Source organism: Lagenorhynchus albirostris, chromosome 8, assembly GCF_949774975.1.
Source record: "Lagenorhynchus albirostris chromosome 8, mLagAlb1.1, whole genome shotgun sequence".
Lineage (NCBI taxonomy): Eukaryota > Metazoa > Chordata > Mammalia > Artiodactyla > Delphinidae > Lagenorhynchus > Lagenorhynchus albirostris.
This window is the reverse complement of record NC_083102.1, coordinates 4404989-4418630: the sequence shown is the minus strand read 5'-3', so window position 1 is coordinate 4418630 and position 13642 is coordinate 4404989. Positions and strand designations below refer to the sequence as shown.

Here is a 13642-nt window from a genome sequence, read left to right as displayed (position 1 = left end):
TTGGAGTCAACTGATGGATGGGTTCTGTACCTAAGCTAGAGACAAACATGCCCGGGCTGGACACGAGGGGCTCAGCAGCCCTGCAGGAGGCTTGTCCAGACCTCTGTCCAGTGGGAGTGCTGTGTATTGGACCAGCCAGATACTTCTTAATAGAGAAGATGATTCTGGAAACAAGTACAGGTGTATCCCACGAGCTTATGTTGCTGAACTGTATCACCAGGTCTCCTTGAGGCAGGATGCACATCCCAAGTTTCAAAATGACTGTACAGGGACTTCCCTGGTGGTGCAGTGGGTAAGACTGCACGCTCCCAATGCAGGGGGCCCGGGTTTGATCCCTGGTCGGGGAATTAGATCCAGCATGCATGCCGTAACTAAAAGATCCTGCATGCCACAACTAAGACCCAGGGCAACCAAAATAAATAAATAAATATTAAAAAAATTCTCATTAAAAAAATGGCTGTACAGCTAAGGAGGAGACAATATCCCATCCTGCATCATGTTCCTTTGTGTCTTTGCCATGAAACACCACTCTTGGTGGTCAGCTGGGCACGTCTCCTTACTCACTTAGAGATAAATTGGCCGTGTGACCCTGGACGGGAAGTCTCTGCAGGCATTTTACCAGCCTTGAACTATCTGCAAGATACAAATGCTACTCATTTCCTAGGAAGAAGTCTAATCAGACATTCAATTGAGTCCTTATTTGTGTGGTGTTGGTTTCAATTTGCACAGAGTGGACTGCAAATTACATTTGTACCATGGTCAAAAGGTTGACCTTCTTTGGAAAGTGAAGAAGTAGTATTGGCTGGGACTCTTTCCTTTACAAGTAACTCCAATTTTAATTGCTTTAATTAAGAAAGGCAATTTATTGGGTGACCTAACTGATGTTTCCAAGGATAAATTCAAGCATGGCTGGATCCAGGAACTCACATAATTAATCCATTCAAGGTGTTTCACTCCCGTCTCCCTTTCCCTTTGAAGACTTTGATTTTTTTAGGCTCTGGTTGTTTCACCTAGCAAAATGTGGCAGGCTTATTCTAGCCCTCTCGCTGTTAACACTTCCAGCAGAAAGAGGATCTTGTCACTGAAAATGCCAACCTTATGTCCCTGAATTGGAAGTGTTGGGTCTTGTGTCATCCGGCCTTGAGAGCTGAGTGTTTGGTTTGGCTGGGCCTGGGTCACATGTCCACCCTTGGAGCAGAAGGTGGAGACAACCCTGCCCAAACAAGGGACAGAGAATGAGGAGACTGCGGTGTCCAGGGGGGTCGACTCTTTGTTTATCAGTAAAAGGGGAAATGGATCCTGAGCTGGCGAAACATCAGTGCCCACTCAAAGCAGCCCCACGTCAGCTGTAGGTTGGGAAGGCCTATCTTTACGTCTAAGTGAATTAAGAACGATCATTGTTCCCTGGGGGGAATGCTCACCTTGGGAGAAAGCACTTTCAAGCAGTAGCTTCTGACTCTGATCAGTTTGCTAATGATAATTATTTTCATTAAAGCAGGTGCTCAAAAGCTTTCCACCTGGCAACGCATTGTTCATGGTTTGAGTTATTGTATGTAGTTGGGAGCGTTTAAAGTTGTATTTCTTGCTGAGTATTTGATCAATAATTTGAAGCAGTCAGGGGCAAGGTCCACCTTAATGGAGTTTTGCTCTATCGCCATCACTCTTTGTTCTTTTATTCTGGGAACGTGCAGCTAGCTGCTCAGTGGCTACCCCCTGCCCCCCAGGGATACTGTGAAGCATGAGGGTGGGAAGGCCCTGCGCAGTGTCGAGGGCACGGTGGGAACTCAATTTATTGAACTGGCCTGAATCTGGTGCTTGCGAGCCCAGCGTGGGAGAGCTGGTGGGGCTTGGTACCCTGCCCACTGGCAGATGTTACAACCTGAACAGTGTGAATCGTGGAGTCTGAGGCTCCAGGGAAAGTGTATGTGTACCTGAGTGTAAGACAGTTGTTTTCAGAAGAAGAATTCAGCTGTGCGGTGAGGTTTGATTTTCATCTGAGTCTCTGTGCACTGGGTGCACGCAGCCTCTGCCTCGGTATTTAGCAGGAAGAGGAAGCAACGCCTCCCCAGCCGTGAGCCTTCTTCACGTTGCCACGGCCTCCATTTCCAAACAGGAAGCAAGTAAAGTGAGTGCAGCCGGGAGGAGCTCGGATGCGCCTCCCCTGCAGGATCCAGGGCTGTCTTTCCACTGCAGTCCTCACCTTTCAAGGAACCGGGGGCTCAGATGAGCCTTCTGAGTGTGTGGTCACCAGGGATGGGGACTGAGGGCGTGGTGTATGAGTAGGAACCACGTTGCTTTGTTGTCCGAGGACACCCAGAGCCCTCGGCATGGTGTTGGGCATGGCCAGTGCCCCAGTATTTGCCACTGAAGCTGAGGATACCCACTATACCTGGTGGTGGTGCAGCCACTATGGAAAGCGGTATGGAGGTTCCTTACAGAACTAGAATAGTGTTACCGTAGGATCCAGCAATCCCACTCCTGGGCATAGATCTGGGCAAAACTATAATTCAAAAAGATATATGCACCCCAATGTTCACAGCAGCACTATTTACAATAGTCAAGAAATGGAAGCAACCTAAATGTCCATCGACAGATGAATGGATAGAGGAGATGTGGTCCATATACACAGTGGAATATTAGCCATAAAAAGAATGGAGTAATGCCATTTGCAGCAACATGGATGGACCTAGAGATTATTAGACTGAGGGAAGTAAGTTAGACAGAGAAAGACAAATATTATATGATATCTCTTATATGTGGAATCTAAAAAATGATACAAATGAATCTGTTTACAAAACAGAAACAGACTCACAGACATAGAGAACAAATTTATGATTACCAAAGAGGAAAGCGGGGGAGAGATAAATTAGGGGTATGGGATTAACAGATACAAACTACTATACATAAAATAGATAAGCAACAAGGATTTACTGTATAGCACACAGAACATATTCAATATTTTGTAATAACCTACAATGGAAAAGAATCTGAAAATATATGTATATAACTGAACCACTTTGCTGTACACCCGAAACTAATACAATATTGTAAGTCAACTATATTTCAATAAAAAAGAAGGAGTGCTATCGTTCCTCAGATTCAGAGATATTAATTTGTCCAAATTCAAGTTTATTCAGTGCCTGAGATCACACTACTCCCATTTCCAGTATTTGGGCCTCAGAGAATCCCCTGATGTGAATACTGGCTCTAAACTCACTTCCTCAAAGATAGGAGAGAAACCCACAGTGTGTGACCCCCTCCTTCTGGCTTGACCCCTCCTGTGGCAGTTGAACCAGGAGAAGGGGGTCTGTCACCAGAGGATGGGGAGCTCTTTTGGCCTAGAGATGCTGAAAACAGGGGGACTCAGGAGGACTGAGCTAGGGTACTTTTTGTTTCAGAGAGTATAACCTTTTAAAAAATGATATAAAATCTCATAACATAAAATTATCTATTTTAAGCATACAATTCACTGGCATTCAGTACATTCACAATGTTGTGACACCACCCCCCATCTAGTTCCAAACCATTTCCATCACCCCAAAAGGAAACCCTGTACCCCTGAATCAATGAGTTCCCATTCTCCCTCTCTCCAGACCCTGGAAGACAACAATCTGCTTTTTGTCTCTATGATTTACTGATTTTGGAAACTTCATGTAAGTGGACTTATATAACAAGTGGTGTTTCATGACTGGTTGCCTCTACTTAGCACAGTGTTTTCTGAGGTTCACTCATGTTATGGGATATATCTGCACTTCCGTCGCTTTTATGGCTGAATTGTATTCCATTGTGTATATACCACATTTTGTTTACCTGTACATCTGTGAATGAATATTTAGGTTGTTTCTAGCTTTTGGCTGTTGTGAACAGTGCTGCTGTGATCATGTGTATACGTGTATTTGAGTCTCTGTCTTCAATATTTTTGGTACATTCTTAGGAGTGGAATTGCTGGGGCATATGGTAGTTCTATATTTAACTTTTGGAGGAACGTCCAATCTGTTGTCTACAGCAGCTACACCATGTTCAGTTCCCACCAACTATGTATGAGGGTTTCAACTTTCCCACATTCTCACCAACACTTGTTGTTTTCCATTTAAACATTATCATTGTAGCCATCCTAGTGGGTATAAAGTGGTATCTCAGTATGATTTTGACTTGCACTTCTCTAAGATGAACGACGTGGAACATCTTTCTATATGCTGTCGGCTGTTTGCATATCTTCTGAATGTGAACTTTTAAAGAAAAGTATTTTGTTTTCATCTAACCGTTTTGGGAAGCATTCTTAGGACGTAAGAAACTCAACAAAACCTTGATAATGTGCTCTCTCTCCCCTGTGACTGTAAGTAGATGCAGGGTAGTGGTGAGAGTGGTGGTTGTGAAATAGAAGAGCTGAGTCTTAATACTCTCTCTGCTTCAGCCCTGCTTTCTCTTCCTGGACATACTGCATTGGAAACGTTATTCTGTGCTGGGCAGGACATCTCAGCTTTTCCAATACCCAGGCATTGTTTTCTCGACTAGTTGGCTATCTGGTATCCTTCCAATAGGATATACGTAGGACAGAGCTGTGCACAGCTGTGCCGTGTAATAAAGTCTGGGTCCCTGGAGCTGCCCGAGATATTGCTTCAGTAAAGAGAACGTCCGAAGTTGGGCTGCAGCTTTATGCTGTGTCCTCTTTCATCCCCTCATGGGAAACCTCAGTGCTATTTGGCTTTCTCTGAGTCTCGAGCTAGCAATTTTAGACAAACTGCACTTTTTTTTTTTTTTTTTTGCGGTACGCGGGCATCTCACTGTTGTGGCCTCTCCCGTTGCGGAGCACAGGCTCCGGACGCGCAGGCTCAGCGGTCATGGCTCACGGGCCCAGCTGCTCCGCAGCACGTGGGATCTTCCTGGACCGGGCACGAACCCGTGTCCCCTGCATCGGCAGGCGGACTCTCAACCACTGCGCCACCAGGGAAGCCCCAAACTGCACATTTTTGGTGGGGCAGGAGATGGTCTATTCTCAGGCTCAAATGGATAATAGATGTAAAATCAAAAGTTAACCACCAACAATATCGCAATTAAAACTTTTTTGAAAAACCGAAAGTTAACTACCACCTTCTTCTCCATTGCCACTTGGAGCATGACACGCCCCTACTTGAAAACCTTCCCTGGCTACTGCTTTCAATGAAACGAAGCCCATTAAGAGTCTTGAAAGGCTGCGTGAGGTGGCCCCTGCCCTCGTCTTCGGTTTCTGTCCCTCAAGCCCTCAGCCCTGAGGCCCCTGTCACACGGACCCCCTTTCCGGTTGAACCTGCCCAGCTGTTCTGCCGCAGCCCTGAATGTGAAGCTGTCAGGACCACGGTCAGCACCAAGCCCAGCTCTTCTCAGCCTGGACACCTGCACTCACTCTTCCTGCATTGGGCTCCCTCTCACCCTTCAGGCCTGAGCTCACTGGGGAGGCCTTCCGCACCCACCTTGTAAAAGACAACACACCTCTTCCCTTGGTTCTTGCTAAAGAAAACATTCTGATACTTGTTAAAATGGTGAGGAAGACTTTATTAGAGCTATTGTGATAGGTGTCAACTCAATAGGGGAGAGAATGGGGGCTTGACTCCGAATACAACACTGACTACTGACTCGTGGGGATTTATGGCCGAGGAGCAGGGTTGGGGGAGCCTGTGGATGGGAAAGGGCTAGGAGGCGGCATCAGGGGTGGCGGGTGGTGGCTCTTCAAACTGGCCTAGCAGGATGCAGCTGAAGGCGGGCCAGGTGATCCGATATCACCTGTGGAATGGTGGGAGTGAGGCATTGGGTCAGATGCCAAGGGCAAGGGATTCTTTCCAAGTGGACTTAACAGGGTTCTTGCTAAAACTGGGCTCTGCTGGCCCAGCAAGGATGGGGTCCAAGGTTAGTCTAGAGGAGGGCTCAGAGGAGCCGGAATAAAGTGTGCATAAGGAGAGAGGCTTTGTCCTTACTCAGAGTTCTGTGACCCTGTTTATTTCTTTTATTGCATTTATCCTGATCTGTAGAGAGAACACTCACTAGGATCGCGTCTCTATTCTTTCCTGTTTTGTCTTCCCCAGTAAAGCAGACACTCCCGAAGGCAGAGGCTTTTCACCCTTTTCAGCCCCGTCCTTGGTATCCAGAGTGGTGCTTGCTATAGCAGGCTTTCAGGAGGTGTGTGATCCGGCCGTGCGTGGGCCTTGGGAAGTTCTCCAGAAGTAACATGCGTGTGGAACGCGAGCCCTTTACTGTAGACAGCATGCATGAGCAGAAAGGACGGCAGGGCTCTGGAGGGTTCTGCGGAAAGCAGACCCACCTGTCAGTCTTGACAGCTCACCTGTCCGATACCTGAAGACAGCATCGTGGTCCACGTTCCAACACCCACAGTTTAGGGAAATCCCTGGCAGGGCAGGATTTCTGCTGTGACTTATGGATCCCGGGAGTGGCCTAAGCTGTTAGTTTTTCCAGCTCTGACTCTGTCCTGACATTTCCTGTCTCCCTCGTTTTTTCAGTGGCAGCCTTGATACTTCACAGAAATTCAAAGAAACTCACCAGGGAAACTTCGGGGACCCCGGTGTAGTGCAGAGTGGATGTATACAATAGCATTGAAGCCGGGGCATATGGGCAGCTGTGTTTTATGCACAACACTGGCCATTGTTATGTTTGTATAGCTTGATATGCAAGGCTTCTTATAGGAAGTTAGTTTTCGACTCCAACAAGCTTGGATAATGTATCCACAGTTGTTCTTGGCATCCGGAACTCTGCAGATGCTTCTGGCAGCTCTGTATGGGGACAGACACACGATGCCAGATGCAGTGCAGAGGCGCTCTGTGCTTTGTTGAGAACAAGGCCAACGATCTCAGCGGCGTTTTTGAGATATTGGCTCCTTCTATGAAGCCCGACAGCAGCCTACAGATTTTGTTTTTTAATTCTTGAATTTTATTTTATTTATTTACAGATTTATTTTTGATGTTAGCATATGGCTGGCAAAAAATTCACAACCGTCAAAAGGTTTTTGGCAATGTAGATGTATACAGTGTGTGGCATTTGATTTTAAACTCGTTTACAGAACTTTTATTTTGGTCTTCACGATGCCAAACACCTGTTTCACGCAATACTCACTTTTCAAGTGGCTGTTTTAGTGTCATTCAGAGAACTGGGGTGTGCACATCAATCTTTATTGTAACAAGGGAGAGTTGAGCATTGCAGCTGACCGTGGTCATTGCTGGGCTCATCAAACAATATGCAGACACTTGTGGAGAAGTCTATGAGGGAGGGATTTCTAACACAGCCACTCACTGTGTAAACTAGGGAAGTTAATCAACTTCTGTCTCAGTATTTTATCTGTCAAATGAGCCAGTTTCTGTCTAACTACCTTGCGAGATTTTTATGAAGTCCCTACTTGATAAAATCCAGAGAGACTAGCTGGGTAGCAACAAAAGCAACATCTGAGCTGAGATCTGTCTGGTGCAAGCTCACCCTTGCTCACACCGGCGTGTCGGTGCCCTGCACATAGACGTTGGACTTCATTTAACGAGTAGAGTGGAAGACCAGGTGACTTAGCATTTTCCAAGACAGCAGACCCAAGGCAAGTTATAATCACAGGTGGGCTGCAGAGGTGCTATCCCAGGGCAGGGAGAGATGGAAAACGGTGGTGAGGGGCGGGTGGGGGGAAGAGAAGGTCACATGGGACTGCCCTGCCCCTGCTTCACATGGGGCTGCTAGAAGACACCCTGTCACATCTTGGGGCACCTGGATGGTGCTGGACAGCCCATTCAGAGAATCGTGCTTGGGAACAGTCCATTGGAGGGAAGGGAGAGTAAGTTTTCTGCCGCTGGTCAAAGTTGGCTTCATGGAGGTTTACCTGCCCTTCCCCCTGGGTCGTCATCTGCCCCCCACAGCTGCCACTATGATGTGGCAGTTCACCCCAGAGGCTCTGAGTGTCCTGCTGGAGTCCGGGCAGATGCGCAGGTTCTCGCCGCAGCCCCGGCCCCTCTGAGGAGTGGATTGTACAAGAAGGAGGAAGGAGGTCCAGGCTGTCCAGGCTCTGAGTCATGAGGCCACCGCATCAGCTGAAACAGAGAAGCCGCTTGGATCCTGGAGTCGGAGGGGGCTGAGGGAAAAGGCTGACCCTCAAGCCATCTGCGGGACAGGGCTTACATTTCCGAGTGTCAGACACATCATATCCCGAGGTTGCCCGATAGGATCTTGACCAGTGGGTAGAAATCCTGGACTGTAGCAGCGTGGGGAGGGCTAGCTTCCTCAAGTCTTAGGAGCCCAACGCCTGTATTTAGGTGGAAAAATGTCTTCTGGCACTTCTACTCGATGGGAAAGCGGCCTTAGAAGTCAAATGCAGTCTACATCTGGCCATGAGCATAATCAGGGCTGGTGACTGCTCATATCGTGGATGAGAACTTTGGCCCCAAACATACCCTTTATTGAACAGCTTCCTCCCCCACTTACTGGATTTCCAGAAATACCATCTTGGTCACAGTGAGTCAAGGCAATGTGTTACCTGGAGCAGCGGTCACTCCAGGAGCCTGCACTCCTTGTTTGTTTTAAAGACACAGCATCTTACCCTTGAAGCACTGTTCTAGATGCTAGATGCGGGAAGAAAAGTACACGGGAGCTTGGTGTGTGGTCTGTGAAATTTACACCTGGTTAGCAACGGTCCTTAGTAGGCTGTCAGTTGAGCGTCAGCCTCCAGAAGTCCTTGCAGGTCAGATTAGGAATGTTTGATGGGAAAAGAGATGACGGGTAACCACCATTTTACTCTTCTTTGTATGCACTCGACATTTTTAGGCTCCTCATATAAGAAGGATGTCACACGGTATTCATCCTTCTCTGTCTAAATCATTTCATTTAGCATAATGCCCTCCAGGTTCATCCATGTTGTCATAAATGGCAGAACTTCCTTCTTCTCAAAGGCTGAATAATATTCTACTGTATGCATGTACCATATTTTCTTAATCCATTTATCCATCAATGGACACTTAGGTTGTTTCTATGTCTTGACGACTTGTCAATAATGCTGCAATGAACATAGGGGTGCTGATATCTCTTTGAGATTCTGATTTCAACTCTTCTACATAAATACCCAGAAATAGGATTTCTGAAAAATATGGTATTTCATTTGTAATTTCTTGAGAACCTCCGTACTGTTTTCTACAGTGGATGCACCAATTTGCATTCCCACCAACTGTGCACGGGGTAGGTACCATCATTTACCAACTCGCTTTTGTCAACTTCTAGAAGATTCTCATGGGCTTGGGATATTGTGTATATGTTTGTTTCTTTTTTCAGGATCCGAGCTTGGCGGCATTTCTGAGATATGTGTGTGACTCCCACCTCCCTGTACCCTTTTTATTTCTCAATTTTTCCTGGGTCACTAAATTTGTCTTAAGATTGTAAGCGATATGGAAATGCTTTGAGTTTGTCCCATAATTCAGAGTTAGAAATTATTGAATCTTGGATTTTAAATCTTGAGACACCTGTCATTTTATTATTTATTGGTGATTTTCCCCAAGCAAACATCTGCCTCACACTTGCTTTTAATTTCAATGGTCCTGAAAGATTCAGAAATCCCTGAGGGCAGAAAATTTTCATTTGTGATGCCAACATCAACTTAAGACATTTTGTAAATATTAGTGCCTTCAAAATAATGAAGTCTTGAATTTTCTCACTTTCATTAAAACCAACCACTGAAACAGCTTAATGCCTCCCAACTTTGCCCTTGTGTCAGGTTACAGCAGCTCAATAATACTATGTAATTTATTTGTGGGAGGCATGTAAAGAAATTTCTATGTTCCTACTTTCATGTCTTTCATTAATTTGCTAACTTGTTGTCACTTTCTCCTCACTCTTGGAAAAGCTACTCTGAGATGAAGTAACTTACAGAAGGTCACACATTATATTAATGCTGGTAAGCTTGTCCTCTGGCAGCTAGGTGGTTCTTGGAGAATTGGAGAATTCTTTTCTTCTTGTAGCTTGGAGAATAGCTAGCCCATCACCAGGTCCACTGGAAAAGTACACCAGGAATATTGTATAACTTACCCAGCTGAAAATATCCAGCTGCTTCCCTGAGGATACAACTCACCCCACAAGATGTAATTCAGACCAACATTTCTAAATACAAGGGGTGCGTGTGAGACCAATTAGCTCCAGTTTCTGAGCCTTTGTTTATACTATTCTTCTTGCCTGGGATGCCCCTGCTTCTTTCTTCTTCTTTCTTCTTATTCAAAAAAGTGAGAGAGTGGCATGGACATATATACACTACCAAACGTAAAATAGGTAGCTAGTGGGAAGTAGCCGCATAGCACAGGGAGATCAGCTCGGAGGTTTGTGACCACCTAGAGGGGTCGGGTAGGGAGGGTGGGAGGGAGGGAGACGCAAGGGGGAAGAGATGAGGGAACATATGTATACGTATAACTGATTCACTTTGTTATAAAGCAGAAACTAACACACCATTGTGAAGCAATTATACGCCAATAAAGATGTTAAAACAAAACAAAACAAAACAAAACAAAAAACATTTCCTACTCCTATTGCAAGGTCTGACATAAATTCTGCTTCTGCCATTAAACCCCATCTAGTTATGATACCCATTAATGAGCTTTTTTACTGAGTGTATTTACCACACTTCATGTTTTGCCATCCACTCAAGCCCTGAAGACAGCGTGTCTCACAAGGCAGCATCACCTCGGCAACTGGAGGGAGGAATGGCTTTCAGGTTCCTTGTTGAACTTGGCCACGGAGACACTGAGGAAGTACTCATCTGCGGATATTGTACCTTCCTATGCCAAAATTCAAGTTTGCTTACTTTACATCTTTAACCCAACTCCCTAATCTGCATTTGTGGCATTGTCTCATGAAGCACATTGGGCAGGAGTTGCCATAATGCACGTGAAGGGCAGTGCTGCATGTCCCCAAGCCGAGGAGCATTTCTGCCTGTGTGTTGTCACAGATGCCTTCGCCTGCCTCTCTTTTTTCTGGGGTCTTCATTTGAATTTGTTTTTTTTTATTTTTGCGGTACGCAGGCCTCTCACTGTTGTGGCCTCTCCTGTTGTGGAGCACAGACTCCAGACGCGCAGGCTCAGCGGCCATGGCTCACGGGCCCAGCCGCTCCGCGGCACGTGGGATCTTCCCGGACCAGGGCACGAACCCGTGTCCCCTGCGACGGCAGGCGGACTCTCAACCCCTGCGCCACCAGGGAAGCCCTTAATTTGTTTTTAATTGCCTATTTAACACACCTAGCAATTAAGGTGAAATGGCTCTTTGACAAATGTGAGTACATTTTAATTAGTGCTAATTGCTTTTGTTAATTAAAAGTAATGCTTTATATTGTGTTGTTGGTATTCTTTTTTTTTTTTTTGAAGTTGCCATGCCATATGTTTTATCTTTACAGGAGCTTATCAACATAGACTCTGTCACATTGTATGCAGTTATATATATTTTTTTTTTCACACACACACACTGTATTTTATTTTTACAAGAGATAAATAAACTGACACCAAGCATTGTAAATGGATGGCCACAACAAAAGCACCAATGACTGCAATTACCAAACACGAAACACACTCACACTATGTCATAATATTGACATTCAGTCCAGGAATCCTCCACTGTAACAGCTCCTTTACTTTGCAGTGAAAATTGATTTGTCTATTTTTTGCCTCTGAGTCCTTGTGGGATTTTTATATTTTATTCAAACAGAAAGTTACAAAAATTATAATCATCCTCATCAGTTCACTCAGTCCCATGTAATTAATTGTTTTTTTATCTTGATCTTTTGTTAGCACTTTTATGAGTTCATCAGTTTTCCATTAGAGTTCTGAAAATGCTTATTCATTCAGTTCAGCAGTATAGTCAGTTACCAGAAACCTGTACTTGTCAAGAGTCTTTTCCATGAATTCCTTGAAGATGAAACCCTTTTATAGGAACATTTCTGCAAAAGCATCAGAGTACACCCAGAACTGTCTGTAAATGACAAAAGACTTAAAAATGACCACAGTTAAAGATTTGATGAAAGTTCATAATAATGCAATTGACAAGGAAATTTAGTTATTTCTGAGATATACTTTTTTTTTTTTTGCGGTACACAGGCCTCTCACTGTTGTGGCCTCTCCCATTGCGGAGCACAGGCTCCGGACACACAGGCTCCGGACACACAGGCTCAGCGGCCATGGCTCACGGGCCCAGCCGCTCTGCGGCATGTGGGATCTTCCCGGACCAGGGCACGAACCCGTGTCCCCTGCGTCGGCAGGCGGACTCTCAACCACTGTGCCACCAGGGAAGCCCTGAGATATACATTTTAAAGTAATAACTAGAATTATGACTTATAACATCATACCAGAACATATAAGATTTTTAGAAATTTCATGTAATGTCTGAAACATTTATATTAACATATTTCCATACAAATAACCCAAAGAAAGTTTAGTATTAGTTGTTTTTGTTTGTTGGTTGGTTGGTTTATACTGCAGGTTCTTATTAGTCATCAGTTTTATGCACATCAGTGTATACATGTCAATTCCAATCGCCCAGTCCAGCATGGTATTCTCTTATAGATGGATTAATGAGTTCCAATCAAGCCTGCTACAAAGGGACTTAGCTTTGTAATCAATCATTCGGACTTTAGGGCATGCGGTCCATGGAGAATGAAGACATATGGCTAGGACTTGAGGCCAAGGTAAGAGGAGAGGCAGCTGACGTGGTCGCTGGCTTGGCCCACTCCCCCGAGTTTGGAAGTGCCCTGAACGTCCTTGGTGAGGGGTGGTCTGGCCCACTGCATCAGTAGGTTTTCAGCAAGGAAGAGGAACGTCCTTAAATTAGGATAATTTCTAGAGGATTTAATAATAGGACTATTTATAAGGGTCTGGGTTGGGTAAAGGGGGGTCACAACGGACAGAGCTGTTACCACCCTTAGGTCAGAGGGACGGGGGTGGGGGAAAGGTTACCAGAACCTGGAACCTGGAATGATAGGTTCATTTAGGGAAGGCTGCTTTTAGAAAATCAATGACCATTGGGTGGGGGTACGTTCAGATTGAAGCCACTTTGCCGGGATGGGTTCGAGGACTCATAGCCTGTCCTCGCCTGCCTTCTCCCCTCTGAATTCCTGCTAGGGCACCCCAGTGGCTGAAACACCTGGGGTGACGAGTCAGTGATGAGATTTCTATGAGTCAGACTTCTGGGGCAGAGAGCAGAGGGAGAGTGGATCTGTATAACGAAACACATATACCCAGCACCACTATAGCAGAAATTCCTCGACCTCTAGACAAACCTGGGCTGCATGGACCAGAGAGCTGAAGGTCCATGTGGGAAAGGACTGGGGGACTCATTCCCGGGTGCACCTGCCACAGCGTTGCAGGGTCCTTTCCCCTGGGGACACAGCCTCCTCTCAGCCAGTGTGCTTCAGGTTTGAGAAGCGGGTCAGTGAGGACACCGGGTGAGGTGTCACAATGTTTTCCTGCGCAGCTGCTCCCAGCCTCCTGCCAACTACACTGATGTCTTGTGGTTGCACAGACTGAAGAATACTTTATGTAGCAGCCAGTTATATTCCTGCTGGGCGTGTCCTCATCTGTCAGCTCTTCCCATAGCGCTCAGGGCCATGCCCTTGTGTACCACCCTGACCTTGATACTTACCTTTACTGTCCCGCATCCACAT

General features: G+C 45.8%; 1 protein-coding gene across 1 annotated transcript in view; it reads left to right on the top strand.

Annotated features, from left to right (window-relative positions):
* Positions 1-13642, top strand: part of ACTR3B (actin related protein 3B) — a 227737-nt gene that overhangs the window by 190697 nt on the left and 23398 nt on the right. The window lies entirely within an intron of this gene.